This window comes from Rutidosis leptorrhynchoides, chromosome 4 (assembly GCF_046630445.1).
Source record: "Rutidosis leptorrhynchoides isolate AG116_Rl617_1_P2 chromosome 4, CSIRO_AGI_Rlap_v1, whole genome shotgun sequence".
Taxonomy (NCBI): domain Eukaryota; kingdom Viridiplantae; phylum Streptophyta; class Magnoliopsida; order Asterales; family Asteraceae; genus Rutidosis; species Rutidosis leptorrhynchoides.
The window spans coordinates 604,091,970-604,106,926 of NC_092336.1; the positions used below are offsets into that span (position 1 = coordinate 604,091,970).

General features: G+C 37.6%; 4 long non-coding RNA genes across 5 annotated transcripts; all 4 read right to left on the minus strand.

Annotated features, from left to right (window-relative positions):
* Positions 1-3,860: 3,860 nt before the first annotated feature.
* Positions 3,861-7,613, minus strand: LOC139903972 (uncharacterized). 2 transcript variants are annotated; one of them, XR_011778609.1, is made up of 12 exons: positions 7,515-7,613; positions 7,308-7,351; positions 6,843-6,905; positions 6,694-6,718; positions 5,760-5,941; positions 5,525-5,650; positions 5,153-5,265; positions 5,006-5,061; positions 4,756-4,875; positions 4,374-4,493; positions 4,064-4,280; positions 3,861-3,923 (listed from the first exon to the last, which is right to left on the minus strand). It is a non-coding gene; the product is annotated as an uncharacterized lncRNA (long non-coding RNA). The 2 variants fall into 2 exon arrangements; XR_011778608.1 differs by having other exon boundaries at positions 5,525-5,653.
* A 2,422-nt stretch (positions 7,614-10,035) lies between these two features.
* On the minus strand, positions 10,036-10,672 carry LOC139904529 (uncharacterized). Its single transcript, XR_011778853.1, has 3 exons — positions 10,620-10,672; positions 10,358-10,426; positions 10,036-10,129 (listed from the first exon to the last, which is right to left on the minus strand). It is a non-coding gene; the product is annotated as an uncharacterized lncRNA (long non-coding RNA).
* Positions 10,673-12,330: 1,658 nt separating this feature from the next.
* Positions 12,331-13,093, minus strand: LOC139904528 (uncharacterized). The gene is made up of 4 exons (XR_011778852.1): positions 12,982-13,093; positions 12,811-12,869; positions 12,605-12,672; positions 12,331-12,401 (listed from the first exon to the last, which is right to left on the minus strand). It is a non-coding gene; the product is annotated as an uncharacterized lncRNA (long non-coding RNA).
* Positions 13,094-13,715: 622 nt separating this feature from the next.
* Positions 13,716-14,664, minus strand: LOC139839722 (uncharacterized). Its single transcript, XR_011757049.1, has 4 exons — positions 14,503-14,664; positions 14,240-14,436; positions 14,051-14,083; positions 13,716-13,829 (listed from the first exon to the last, which is right to left on the minus strand). It is a non-coding gene; the product is annotated as an uncharacterized lncRNA (long non-coding RNA).
* Positions 14,665-14,957: the final 293 nt, after the last annotated feature.

The window sequence follows — 14,957 nt, forward strand, 5'->3', positions numbered from 1 at the left end:
GACGTTAACATGACGTTAACTTGACGTAGCTTGACGTTAGCTTGACGTTAGCATGACGTTAGCTTGACGTTAGCATGACGTTAGCTTGACGTTAACTTGACGTTAGCTTTACGTAACATGACGTTAGCTTGACGTTAGCATGACGTTAGCTTGACGTAACATGACGTTAACATGACGTTAACTTGACGTTAGCATTATGTAGCGTGACGTTAACGTGACGGTAGCGTGACGGTAGCGTGACGGTAGCGTGACGGTAGCGTGACGGTAGCGTGACGTTAGCGTGACGTTAGCGTGACGTTAGCTTGACGTTAGCTTGACGTTACCTTGACGTTAGCATGACGTTAGCATGACGTTAGCATGACGTTAGCTTGACGTTAGCTTGACGTTAACTTGACGTAAGATGACGTTAACTTGACGTAATATGACGTTAGTTTGACGTTAGCTTGACGTTAGCTTAACGTAACATGACGTTAGCGTGACGTTAGCGTGACGTTAGCGTGACGTTAGCGTGACGTTAGCGTGACGTTACCGTGAGGTTAGCGTGACGTTACCGTGAGGTTAGCGTGACGTTACCGTGACGTTAGCGTGACGTTAGCTTGACGCTAGCTTTACGTAACGTGACATTAATGTGACGTTAGCTTGATGTTAGCGTGACGTTAACGAGCGTGGCGTCACCGTGACGTCAGCGAGCGTGGCGTCAGCGACCGTGGCGCCAGCGTGTCGTCAGCCTGACGTTAACTTTACGTAACGTGACGTTAACCTGACGCTAACTTTACGTAACTTGACGTTAACATGACGTTAGCTTGACGTTAACCTGATGCTAACATGACGGTAACTTGACGTTAACTTGACGTTAGATTTACGTAATGTGACGTTAACGTAACGTTAGCTTGACGTTAGCTTGACGTTAGCTTGACGTTAGCTTGACGTAACATGACGTTACCGTGACGTTAGCCTGACGTTAACTTTACGTAACATGACGTTAACTTGACGTTAGTGTGACGTTAGTGTGACGTTAGGGTGACGTTAACTTGACGTTAGCGTGATATTAACTTGCGTTAACTTTACGTAACATGACGTTAACGTTAACATGACGTTAACTTGACGACATGGCATTAACTGGACGTTAACATGACGTTAACTTGACGTTAACATGACGTTAACTTGACGTTAACTTGACCTTAACTTGACGTTAACATGACCTTAACTTGACGTTAACATGACGTTAACTTGACGTTAGCTTTACGTTAGCGTGACGTTAACGTGACGTTAACTTGACGTTAGCGTGACGTTAACTTGACGTTAGCGTGACGTTAGCGTGACGTTAGCGTGACGTTAGCGTGACGTTAGCGTGACGTTAGCGTGGCGTTAACCTGACGTTAACATGACGTTAACCTGACGTTAACCTGACGCAACATGACGTTTACCTGACGCAACATGACGTTAACCTGACGCAACTTGACGTTAACTTGACGGCAACTTACCGTTAACATGACGTTAACTTACCGTTAACATGACGTTAACAAGACGTTAACTTTACGTAACATGACGTTAACTTGACGTTAACTTGAAGTTAACATGACGTTAACTTGACGCAACATGACGTTAACTTGACGCAACATGACGTTAACTTGACGTTAGCTTTACGTAACATGACGTTAACTTACCGTTAACATGACGTTAACAAGACGTTAACTTGACGTTAGCTTTACGTAACATGACGTTGCGTTAACTTAACGTTAACATGACGTTAACCTGACGTTAACCTGACGCAACATGACGTTTACCTGACGCAACATGACGTTAACCTGACGCAACTTGACGTTAACTTGACGGCAACTTACCGTTAACTTGACGTTAACTTACCGTTAACATGACGTTAACAAGACGTTAACTTTACGTAACATGACGTTAACTTGACGTTAACTTGAAGTTAACATGACGTTAACTTGATGCTACATGACGTTAACTTGACGCAACATGACGTTAACTTGACGTTAGCTTTACGTAACATGACGTTAACTTACCGTTAACATGACGTTAACTTGACGTTAGCTTTACGTAACATGACGTTGCGTTAACTTAACGTTAACATGACGTTAACCTGACGTTAACCTGAAGTTAACCTGACGCAACATGACGTTAACCTGACGCAACATGACGTTAACCTGACGCAACTTGACGTTAACTTGACGGCAACTTACCGTTAACTTGACGTTAACTTCCTGTTAACATGACGTTAACAAGACGTTAACTTGACGTTATGACGTTAACTTGACGTTAACTTGACGTTAACTTGACGCAACATGACGTTAACTTGACGCAACATGACGTTAACTTGACGTCAACCTGACGTTAACCTGACGTTAACTTGACGCCAACTTACCGTTAACTTGACGTTAACATGACGTTAACAAGACGTTAACTTGACGTTAGCTTTACGTAACATGACGTTAACTTGACGTTAACTTGACGCAACATGACGTTAACTTGACGCAACATGACGTTAACTTGACGCAACATGACGTTAATTTGACGTTAGCTTTACGTAACATGATGTTAACTTACCGTTAGCTTTACGTAACATGATGTTAACTTACCGTTAACATGACGTTAACTTGACGTTAGCTTTACGTAACATGACGTTAACGTTAGCGTGACGCTAACTTGACGTTAGCGTGACGTTAACATAACGTTAACTTGACGTTAACGTGACATTAACGTGAAGTTAACTTGACGTTAGCTTGACATTAAGATGACGTTAACTTGACGTTAGCTTGACGTTAGCTTGATGTTAGCTTGACGTTGGCTTGACATTAGCTTGACGTTAACTTGACGTAAAAGATTACAATATACCCGTAACAGTGTATAGAGGGCTATAATTAGATCTCTTCTCTCTGTATACAGGTTTCGTGGTCTCGACTGGAACAAACGGACTGATTGGCTGTTGATTTTCGTTGTCTAAAATGAGGACAAACTGAATTAAATAAAGATACACAGACACGGGAGTAAGAATTACCGAATTTTAAGGTTCCGCCGAAAACGGTGGTCAGATTCGGGCCAGAAAACAGGACGAAGATGACATATCAGAGGTCGGATTACAACCAGGTTCCGAGTTTAATAGCAGGTTCGGATTCCGGCGAGAGATTTCGGCGACAGGTTCAGATTCAGGCCAGCTCCAATTTCAGTTCAGATAGCAGCGGTAACAGCAGAGTAACAACAGAATGACAGCTGTAACAGTAACAGGCCTGATTCCGGTCAGCCTCAGATTCCGGTCAGGTTCCGGTCACCGGACAGGTCAGGTGGCTGGTTCCAGGCTTCCAGCTCTGATACCATGTAATTTAACTGAAAATGTAAACTGAAATCTGTGTTTTATTCATTAACATATGGTCTATATATATACAAAAGGTGCTCTCTATACTAAGTATATATAGAGACAAGCAACTTTACAAGATGCTCTTAACTAGCCTATCTATTTCTATCTCTCTCTCTTTTGCTGTTGACCAGCTGCTGTTGACCATGACCATTTTAACAATAACACGGTAAAAAAGATAATGTATAATTGTATACTAAAGCTCTGCTAAATAAGTCATCCGAAACTAGCTAAAAGTCTAGCTTTAAGGCGAGTAATACTGACTTCCAAAAAAATGAAGTTCAAATGCAATCATGTGAATCTTTAAGAGAAACACAATGAGAACGTATACTAACCTCATATATTTCACTAACAAACTCGAGGTGAGAGCGATCATGGCCTTCGTCTTGGTTTTTTTGACCTACTAAACATGCGAAAACCATCATTCAAAAAAGAAACTCATTTTGAAAAAAATGAAGTCTTGTCCAGCTCATACCTTGTGTCTAGTAAAAGATGTTATCAGCTTGTGCAAGTATGCATTATACATGTAGATCATATCCTCGTCATCATTCTGTGAAACAAAACAATTAACGACATGATAAATCTGCACGTTAATCATAAGTAAAAAGAAGGTTTCAAACTACGTCTTGTTTTAGCATTCAACTTTCTCCTTACATTTTTTTACAAAAAAAAGCTTTAAAGGAAAAACACCTGATAAGCAAGAGTTCAAAGAACTGGGTTAAGCAGAAACTGAAAAACGTTGCTCGGAAAAATAACCTCCAGGCATGAATTAATATTTCTCGTGTCATTAATTGTGTCCCATACATCCGTTACATCTTTGTTGTATTATCATCAAATACGTAGCCCAAGCAAGTCTAACACAGTTCATACAGCCCTCAATTGTCTGATCATTCTCAATAGCCATAACCTGTTGGAAACACAAAGCTAACAGGTTTCAAATTTTGCTACTTATAATATTATTATCATAATTAGTACCGTACATAAGGGGGGTCGAGCTTACTCATGGAAATCGTGCCCTAAATGAAGCATCCTGTGACGAGATAGACATTTTGTCAGGCGATGCACTGAGAGCATTGGATATCAAAGAAATTGTACAGGGGAAAAAAAGGCTACATGCGATCTGCAACAGATTAAAGGTCGGTCAGTTACTCAGTCAGACAGCAAAAGGAGGATGTAAAAGTAAAGTAATGTAAAAGTAAAGTACTGCCAGAGATGTCCCCTGCACTATCGTTTAAAGTGGTAAACGAAATTACAACAATAACACTAATGAGGGGGTTACTCTATCGATTAATAACCTCACCAGGCTATTTGACAATAATGAAATATGCAACCGATTTAAATAGATGATAAAATAAAGAAGAAATTGAGAGCAAGACAGTGACCAAGAATGAGTCTCTCCCTGCAAACAACAGCTCGTTTTCTACAAGAGCAACCCACAAGTCAAGAATATGACGTTCAGAGCTGGGCCAACCAAAACCAGCTGGTTCTTCTCGATTGAGTTCCTGGAAAAGAACACGAACATTGTGATTCGCAGATAACAAACATGCACTACCAAAACTACTCATCGCCAGAATTATTTTAATTGTAATTGAAAACAAAGAATGATTAACATCCTGAAAGTAATCTCTCTACCTTCGGAAGGGCTGTCTTTTTTCTACTCTTGGGTGAAAAAATGACTCCCTTTATTTCTAGAATAGACGAACGATTGTCAACATCCTGATCATCGAGTGGAATTGGCCAAAACAAACAATAATGATAAAAGAACAAGACACGGAGTACCTTTATAAGAGACATAAGACGTTGTCAAAGCCCGCTACTAATTAATTCTTCAAAATGTGTCTTGAAATGTCACCTTGGACATCAGCCTCAAGTCCCTGATCAACCACAACTGCCTACAATACACAAGAGACAGTAGATAATGACTGAAATGATACAAGGGTAGAGAAAGAATAAAGAATTTATTAGTGTATAAAGGTCTGTTATTAAATCTCTTCTCTCTGTATACCAAAGCCCTGCTGCAAGACGCGTAATACATCCAACGGGCCTCTCCCTTGTAATCCTTACTAAACGAAAGTAGTACATATACAACATTCATATATGAGATGCATATCAAACTAGACTGACTAAATTGACGATAAGAATAAGGCCTACCCTCTTGATTAGCAGAAGAAAGCAGTCGCACGGAGTCTATTTCATTAGTTAAAGTACATGAACTAACGATCTGAACATCCTGATCATCGATTGGAATTTGCCCTGATTCAGGAAGCCCAAACTCCACTACTAATTGAGAGCACCAACAAATATATTCCAAACACAACAACAATTGAATAACATATATAAATATTTAAACACAGCGACAACCAAAGAGACAAGAAAGAAAAGATACCTAATTTATGTTTTAGTGGTCACACTTGACTTTTTTGATATGGAGAAGAATGCACACACCTTGCATTTTACCCAGGATTGTCAAAGTCAAGCTACTTCCAGAATAGATCCTCAACCCAGTTCTGTAGATTGATATCTTTAAAAATAGGTTGGGAAACCAGCAAGTACCTCCTACCAGGCTACCTGTGGACAAAATCGTAGTCAATGAGTATATTAAATACTTCGTGATAATAGTAAAAACATTACAATTTTAGTAAAAGCTAATAAGACACATAAAATAAGAGCTATAAACGTATAACGGATTTTAGTGAGGGCGATAAATGTATCATTCTAGTAAGAGTGATTTAAAAAACTTTGAGCCAAAACACTTCTATTCCAAACCATCAGATTTTTAATATGTAATCCATGTGTACAGATCACAATGATTATATAATTTTCAAGGATTGTGATGTGGTCCAACGGTTGGTGGCCTGCCTCCTTTAGGGGAGGTCAGGAGTTCGACCCCCGTTGGCTACATATTAAAAACACAATTTCATCCCTGCCATGAAGTATCCACCCATGGCACCTTTCCCATATCGTTTGGGTGGGTGGGTGTGGGGGGGGGGGGGGGGGGGGGGGGGTAAAGGGGAGGGGAGTTTTACTTGGACGTGCCCTTGGATCGGTTTCAAGGTTTCCTCCCGGGCAGCGATGGGGGCGGGGTTATTATCGCTGCATCGGCATAGTCGAAACGGGAGATGATCGCAACGGGTGGTTTAGTCCCCCTCGGGTGATCCCAATCGCTGTTCAAAAAAAAACTTGAGAAATATTTAAATATAGTCCGGTGGTCAAATCTCTTTTATTTGGCCCCTTTGAACCGTTAGTCATCAAGCAGAAAAACCGAACGCTGAAAGCGTCACCTAAATGTACTATATTCAGATAAGTAAATAATTGGTTACCCCGATGCAAGTTGCCTGGCCGTTGCTGTGGAGCAGTTCATCTCATGTTACGCGTGCAATCAAAAAAGAATATCGAGTACTTGTGAAAACTAATTATAAAGTAAAAAAAAGAGGAAAAAGGATACAGCTAAAGTGTTGAATAGTCAAACCTTCCCAATAATGCGTACAATTTACTTATCACGGACTGGCTTGGATTTGTACAAATCATGACCCTATATCAACAAAAGTAGATTGATCAGATTATATGAAGCTAGTTAGTCATAGATAATGCGATTAATTGGTAAATTCATCCAAGTCAACAGTCAAAATCCGTCAAAAGTCATATTTAGTCTGACAAAATCAATTTATCCGCTCAAAGTCTGATTAGATCAGTCAAAAAGTCAAAATCAATCAACATCTGATAGATTAATCACCGATTAATTCCTGATTCAATAGATTAATCAAGACAAAATTCCGACAGACAAATCTCTGAAAGGTCGTTTTAAGCCCGACAAGGTTCACACTGATTGAATCCCAATCAGCGAATTTGAAAAACCTTGACAATCGATATCTGTTTTAATTAAGAATATGCCATTCGTGGGCAAATTACAAAATCAGGCCTAGATAAAGCTAACCTGTGTGGGCCTCATGATCTTTGCGTCAGGATCATCAAGCGACTCTTTCCAATGAGACAAATATAGCCAGCCATTCGAGGTACCACACATAGAACAGGAAAGAACTCAGTTGGGAAACCCATAGCTCTGGCTCAAAAAGGTTACTACTAGCACATTGTTACAAATTCAACATTTAGGACCACCGAATTGGATGAAATCAAGATATACCTTACGATAAGCCCTGAATAGAAATCAACATTCAGATACGTCCATTTAACAAAATACTCATATCTGATAGTGCAGCTTGCTCCATAGCAATAGCCACCTGTGGACAATATGGTAGTCAACAAGTATATTAAATACTCCGTGATAAACAAGGACACTACAATTTTTGTAAAAGCTATTAAGAGATAAATGTATCAACACCATTACATCCACATTCCAGTCATTGGTTTCTATAACATTTGAGGTGGGCAATAGGAGGGTTGGGTAATTACTCAAAATGTGCTTGTTTGTTTAGTACGTGTCAGATTGGGTTGAGCCAGAACACTTCTATCCCAAACCATCAGATTTTTTAATCTGTAATCAAGATATACCTTACGATAAGCCCTGAATAGAAATCAACATTCAGATACGTCCATTTAACAAAATACTCATATCTGATAGTGCAGCTTGCTCCATAGCAATAGCCACCTGTGGACAATATGGTAGTCAACAAGTATATTAAATACTCCGTGATAAACAAGGACACTACAATTTTTGTAAAAGCTATTAAGAGATAAATGTATCAACACCATTACATCCACATTCCAGTCATTGGTTTCTATAACATTTGAGGTGGGCAATAGGAGGGTTGGGTAATTACTCAAAATGTGCTTGTTTGTTTAGTACGTGTCAGATTGGGTTGAGCCAGAACACTTCTATCCCAAACCATCAGATTTTTTAATCTGTAATCAAGATATACCTTACGATAAGCCCTGAATAGAAATCAACATTCAGATACGTCCATTTAACAAAATACTCATATCTGATAGTGCAGCTTGCTCCATAGCAATAGCCACCTGTGGACAATATGGTAGTCAACAAGTATATTAAATACTCCGTGATAAACAAGGACACTACAATTTTTGTAAAAGCTATTAAGAGATAAATGTATCAACACCATTACATCCACATTCCAGTCATTGGTTTCTATAACATTTGAGGTGGGCAATAGGAGGGTTGGGTAATTACTCAAAATGTGCTTGTTTGTTTAGTACGTGTCAGATTGGGTTGAGCCAGAACACTTCTATCCCAAACCATCAGATTTTTTAATCTGTAATCAATGTGTACAGATCACAATGATTATATAATTTTCAAGGATAACTTGAGCAGTTCATGTCATGTTCCGTGTGCAATATAAAAAGAATATCGAGTACTCGTGCATGCTTATTATAAAGTAAAAAAAAAAAAAAGAAAGAGGAAAAAGGATACAAATGAAGTGTTGAATAGTCAAACCTTCCCAAGAATGCGTACAATTTGCTTATCACGCAATGGCTTGGATTTGTACAAATCATGATCCTATTTCAACAAAAGTAGACTGACCAGATTATATGAAGCTAGTTAGTCATAGATAATGCGTTAATTGGTAAATTTAGAAATATTTTAATGCATAATACAAACAAGGAATACTTCCTAGAGCAGAGTTTGCATCGGGATGGAATACAGAAAGGGAACTCGATGCGCTAAACAGAATACCCATTGGATGAGAATCATGAGGCATATCATTCATGGATAATATCCTACCACAAAAGTTTTATATTTTTTTAACAAGGTAAAAGGGGAAAAATCAACCAATTATAAACCATATCATTACAGAATAAACCATAAACTTTCTGACTATAGACCATAAACTTATACTCAAACAGAATGATTCACTCAGTTTTATAAAATTTTAGTCGCAACCAACTATAACGATTTTAGACAATAGCAGCTCAACATATATTCTATCTAAATCGCATACGAATGTAACAGTAAAACCATCTTACCAAAATTCACTGCGGAAAGTCATTTGAAATTAGCTAAAAGAGTAGCTTTAAGGTGAGTAATACTGACTTCCAATGTAGTAAAAGCGAACGTGCAGAGAAATATTTGAAGTGAGTCACTACCTACGTCCCCCTATCAGTTGTGTCCCTTTCTTCAGCAATGAAGGCATGTAAAAGATTAATAAATGCGATTGTGGATGGGGTAGTGTTCACTTCTTTCTTATACTTCGTTTAACTCAAATCTCACATCATAAACCTGTTAGTTAGGGTACACAACTGTACATTACATATCAAAGTGTTTAGAAGCAAAAAAAAAAAGTATGTGAAAGATCATGCAAAACAAACCTGAGACCAAGTTGTTTGCCCAACTTGAGAGCCCAACCACCACTAGTAAATCGCATTGCTTAAAATAATCAAAAGTGCTATTTAAGACGCAATTACCCCCACATGTTTTGCATGTGATTGAAGGTAACGGCATAAATTACCGTGAATTAGACGGAAGGACGAAGAGTGAGATAAATTGATACCACGGGGACGAGGAATGTAGTAAAATTGGAAAAAGGACAAGGAGTGTTATTTAAGGTATACCACATGGACGAGGAGCGTAATTTTGTCTTATTAATAAGGTAAAAGGGGTATAATCCACCAATTATAAAAAATAACAATATAAGATGGATATAGTTAATAGTAAAAAAAAACCTTAAAATGCTCATTATGTTTATAAAGCGCTGTTTGAATTTGTGGGTGAAAATCATAACTGATGTACTCCAACAAAGCTACAATCTGATTATGATCTTGAGAAAGAATGACATGAAATGGCTGCAACAAAAGAACCAATCACATCAAATAAGTAAATGAGATACAATGTTGATACCAAACAAGTAATAATGATTTACTTCATAGTAATTAGAGACTACATGTCACCTGTTTTTTCATAATATCTAGCATGACCCAAATATTGAAGTATATATATGAACCATTTTATGCTATCTCATGCAAGAAACTTTGAAGAAGGACCATAGTAATCAGATAAAAAAATGTGCTAACCATTATTATTATTTCCAGAGTGAACCATTATTATAATTCCAGAGTGAACCATTATTATATTTCGAAATCCTGCATATATCAAATATGGATAATTCAATTTGACAAAAAAGGACAGTTAGAGATCAATGAATATGTGAGCTTACTCTGAGCAATTCTATGACATACTCAAAATCTTGCATATAACATGCCCAATGTATGTTATTATTAAATATTGGCTAAACTCTATTACTAGAGAAACTAATACTCAACAACATTGTCTTACATATGAAAATGTTGAAGACATGCAACACCCAATTGCCGTTTCTCAGAAGGATCTGCGTATGCCCGCTGAGAAAATGGTCCAAAAACATGATCATAAATAAATCGGAAGATGCCTATAAACTCGTCGAATATCCCTATTAATCTTAGAGGAAGACGTGCAGATAGTAAAAGCAAACTTGTATAGAAATATTTGAAGTGAGTCACTACCTACGCCCCCTATCAGTTGTATCCCTTTCTTCAGCAATGAGGGCATTTTAAAGGATTGAGAAACGTGATTGTGGATGGGTAATATCGTAAACCTGTTAGAAGAAAAAAAATATGTGTAAGATCATGCAAGACAAACCTGAGACCAAATGATTGCTCAAGGAAACCCCAAATGGTATCTTTAGAGTATGGAGAAACGTTAATAGAATTTAATATCGAATTACGCTGATAAGCAACAAGAGCTTTTGCATCTCCCTCTTGGATCGTAATATCGTACATGTGCTCTGAGATAATTGTTTAGATTTATCCTCATATGTAGACAAACAATCAAATAAAGAGCTCCAAGGGATAGATCAAAACGTTCTGCCCTTCAATAAATCATACACTGGATGCACCTTCCTTGCTCGAAGCCTGAAAGGGGATATGTAATGCAACATGGAAAACACATTATCGATAAAAAAAAACCTAGGAATATTAAAGATACTAAAAAACCAGATCGCAATTATACACACCAGTGTTGTACTAAGCATCTTCAAAAACGCTACAAAAATTAGAATGACCTCTCCAGCAAACTTCACAAAGATCCAACTCCCATATAAATGAACATGGCAAACTAGTTATACATCAAACAACCCTTTTTTAGTTTACGTCATAACACATTAAAACGGATAATGTATAATTGTATACTAAAGCTCTGCTAAAATAGTCATTTGAACCTAGCTAAAAGTGTAGTTTAAAGGCGAGTAATACTGACTTTAAAAGTAGTAAAATTAACTTCAAATGCAAACATGTGAATCTTTAAGAGAAACACAATGAGAACGTATACTAACCTCATAAATTTCACTAACAAACTCGAGGTGAGAGCAATCATGGCCTTCTCCTTGGTTTCCTTGACCTACTAAACATGCGAAAACCATCATTTCAAAAAGAAAATCATTTTGAAAAAAATGAAGTCTTGTCCAGCACAGACCTTGTGTCTAGCAAGTGGGTGAGATAGAAAAGATGTTATCAGCTTGTGCAAGTATATGTATTATACATGTAGATCATATCCTCGTCATCATTCTGTGAAACAAATAACGACATGACAAAACTGCATGTTAATCGATAAGTAAAAAAGGGCTTCCAACTACGTCTTGTTTTAGCATTAAACTTTTTCCTTACAATTTAAAAAATAAAAAAGGTTTAAAATAAAAACACAACTGATAAGCAGGAGTTCAAAGAACTGTGTTAAACAGAAACTAGAAAACGTTGCTCGAAAAAATAACCTCCATGCATGATTTAATATTTCTCGTGTCATTAATTGTGTCCCTTAAATCAGTTACATCTTTGTTGTATTATCATCAAATACGCTGCCCAAGCAAGTCTACCACAGTTCACACAGCTCTCAATTGTCTGATCATACTCAATAGCCATAACCTGTTGAAAATACAAAGCTAACAGGTTTCAAATTTTGCTACTTATAATATTATTATCATGTTAAGTACCGTACATAAGTGGTCTTTTACAATGTCAGTACTGCCAGAGATGTCCCCTGCACTATCTTTTAAAGTGGCAAATATATCTTTCACATCCTTGGGGCCTGAAAGTGAAGCACTCAGCAATCAAAACTTATTGTTCTTCCAAATGAAATTAGAACAATAACACTAATGAGGGATTACTCTATTGATTAATAACCTCACCAGGCTAGTTGACAATAATGAATATGCAACCGATTTAAATAATTGATAATATATAAAGAAGATAACTGAGAGAGTGACCAAGAATGAGTCTCTCCAAGCAAACCTCGAGTCAAGAATATAATGTTCAGAGCTGGGCCCACCAAAACCAGCTGGTTCTTCTCGATTGAGTTCCTGGAAATGAACACGAACATTGTGATTCACTGATAACAATCATGCACTACCAAAACTACTCATCGTCAGAATTATTTTAATTGTAATTGAAAACAAATACTGATTAACAAATTGTCCTCCTGAAAGTAATCTCTCTACCTTCAGGTAAAGGGCTGTCTTTTCTCAACTCTTGGGTGAAGAAATGACTCCCTTTATTTCTAGAATAGACGAACGATTGTCAACATCCTGATCATCGAGTGGAATTGACCAACACAAACAATGGACATAATGAAAAGTACGAAATGATAAAAAAAACAAGACACGGAGTACCTTTATAAGAGACATTACACGTTGTCAAATCCCGCTACTAATTAATTCTTCAATGTATCTTAAAATGTCACCTTAGACATCAGCCTCAAGTCCCTGATCAACCACAACTGCCTACAATACGCAAGAGACAGTAGATAATGACTGATACAAGGATGATTCTTTAAATCCAGGGTAGAGAGAAAGAATAAAGAATTTATTAGTGTATAAAGGTCTGTTATTAAATCTCTTCTCTCTGTATACCAAAGCCCCGATGCAAGACGTAATACATCCAACAGGCCTCTCCCTTGTAATCCCCACTAAACGAAAGTAGTGCATATACAACATTCATATATGATAATGCATATCAAACTAGACTGACTAAATTGACGATAAGAATAAGGCCTACCCTCCTGATTAGCAGAATAAAGCAGCCGCACAGAGTCTATTTCATTAGTTAAAGTACATGAACTAACGATCTGAACATCCTGATCATCGATTGGAATTTTCCCTGAATCAGCCCAAACTCCACTACTAATTGAGAGCACCAACAAATATATACCAAACACAACAATTGAATAACATATATAGATATTTAAACACAACGACAACCAAAGAGACAAGAAAGAAAAGATACCTAATTTATGTTTTGGTGGTCACACTTGACTTTTTTGATATGGAGAAGAATGCACACACCTTGCATTTTACCCAGGATTATCAAAGTCAAGCTACTTCCAGAATAGATCCTCAACCCAGTTCTGTATATTGATATCTTTAAAAATAGGTTGGGAAACCAGCAAGTATCTCCTACCAGGCTTTCACGTCTAGAAACAGTCCATGTTAAAAAGATCTGTTGAATCTGACATGTAAACCTGCAAGGATGAAGGCAACTTCAGTTATCATCAATTGTTGTACTTAACGTTATGAGTCCAAAGTATCTCATCTTATCAATACAAGTTGCCACATTTGAGTGCAGAAAGCAATTATATAAACTGAGTGAACTTGCTGCAGAAACATAAAGCTAACAGGTTTCAAATTTTGCTACTTGTAACATTATTATAATTAGTACCGTACATAAGGGGGTTGCGCTTACAATTTCATGGAATTCATGCCTGAATGAAGCATCCTGTGACAAGAAAGACATTTGGTCAGCATCGGATATCAAAGAAATTGCAAGAGGAAAAAAGAAGGCTATATGTGAATCCGCAACAGATTAAAGGTCAGTCGACAGCAAAAAGAAGACGTAAAAATAAAGTAATGTAGTCTATAGCCAAAACCATACCTGGTTTTTTACAATGTCGGTATTGCCAGAGATGTCCCTGCAAACAACAGCTCGTCTTTCTACAAGAGCAACCCTCGAGTCAAAAATATAACGCTCAGAGATGGGCCCCCACCAAAACCAGCTGGTTCTTCTCGATTGAGTTCCTGGAAACGAACACGAACATTGTGATTCACTGATAACAATCATGCACTACCAAACTGCTCATCGTCAGAATTATTTACATTATAATTGAAAACAATTAATGATTAACAAAGTGTCTTTACCTTCGGGTGAAGGGCTGTCTTTTTCCTACTCTTGGGTGAAGAAATGACTCCCTTTATTTCTAGATTAGAAGAACGATTGTCTACATCTCGCTCCCTCATAACTCACATTTATGAGGTTATACAAATTAATTGATGCCACCATACCGGGTCATGCTAACTCTTTCGCCTCCACCATTTCTAAAACAAACTATCGACAGAATGAAAAGTACGATTAACTAAAAAATAAAAACAAGACAGGGAGTACCTTTCTAAGAGCAATTAGACGTTGTCAAAGCAGTGCACAACTGCCTACAATACGCAAGAGATAGTAGATAACGACTGAAATGATACAAGGATGATTCTTCGAATCCGGGGTAGAAAAAGAATAAATAATTTATTAGTGTACAAAGGGCTGTTATTAGATATCCTCTCTGTATACCAAAGCCCCGCGCTGCAAGGCGTAAAACATCCAACGG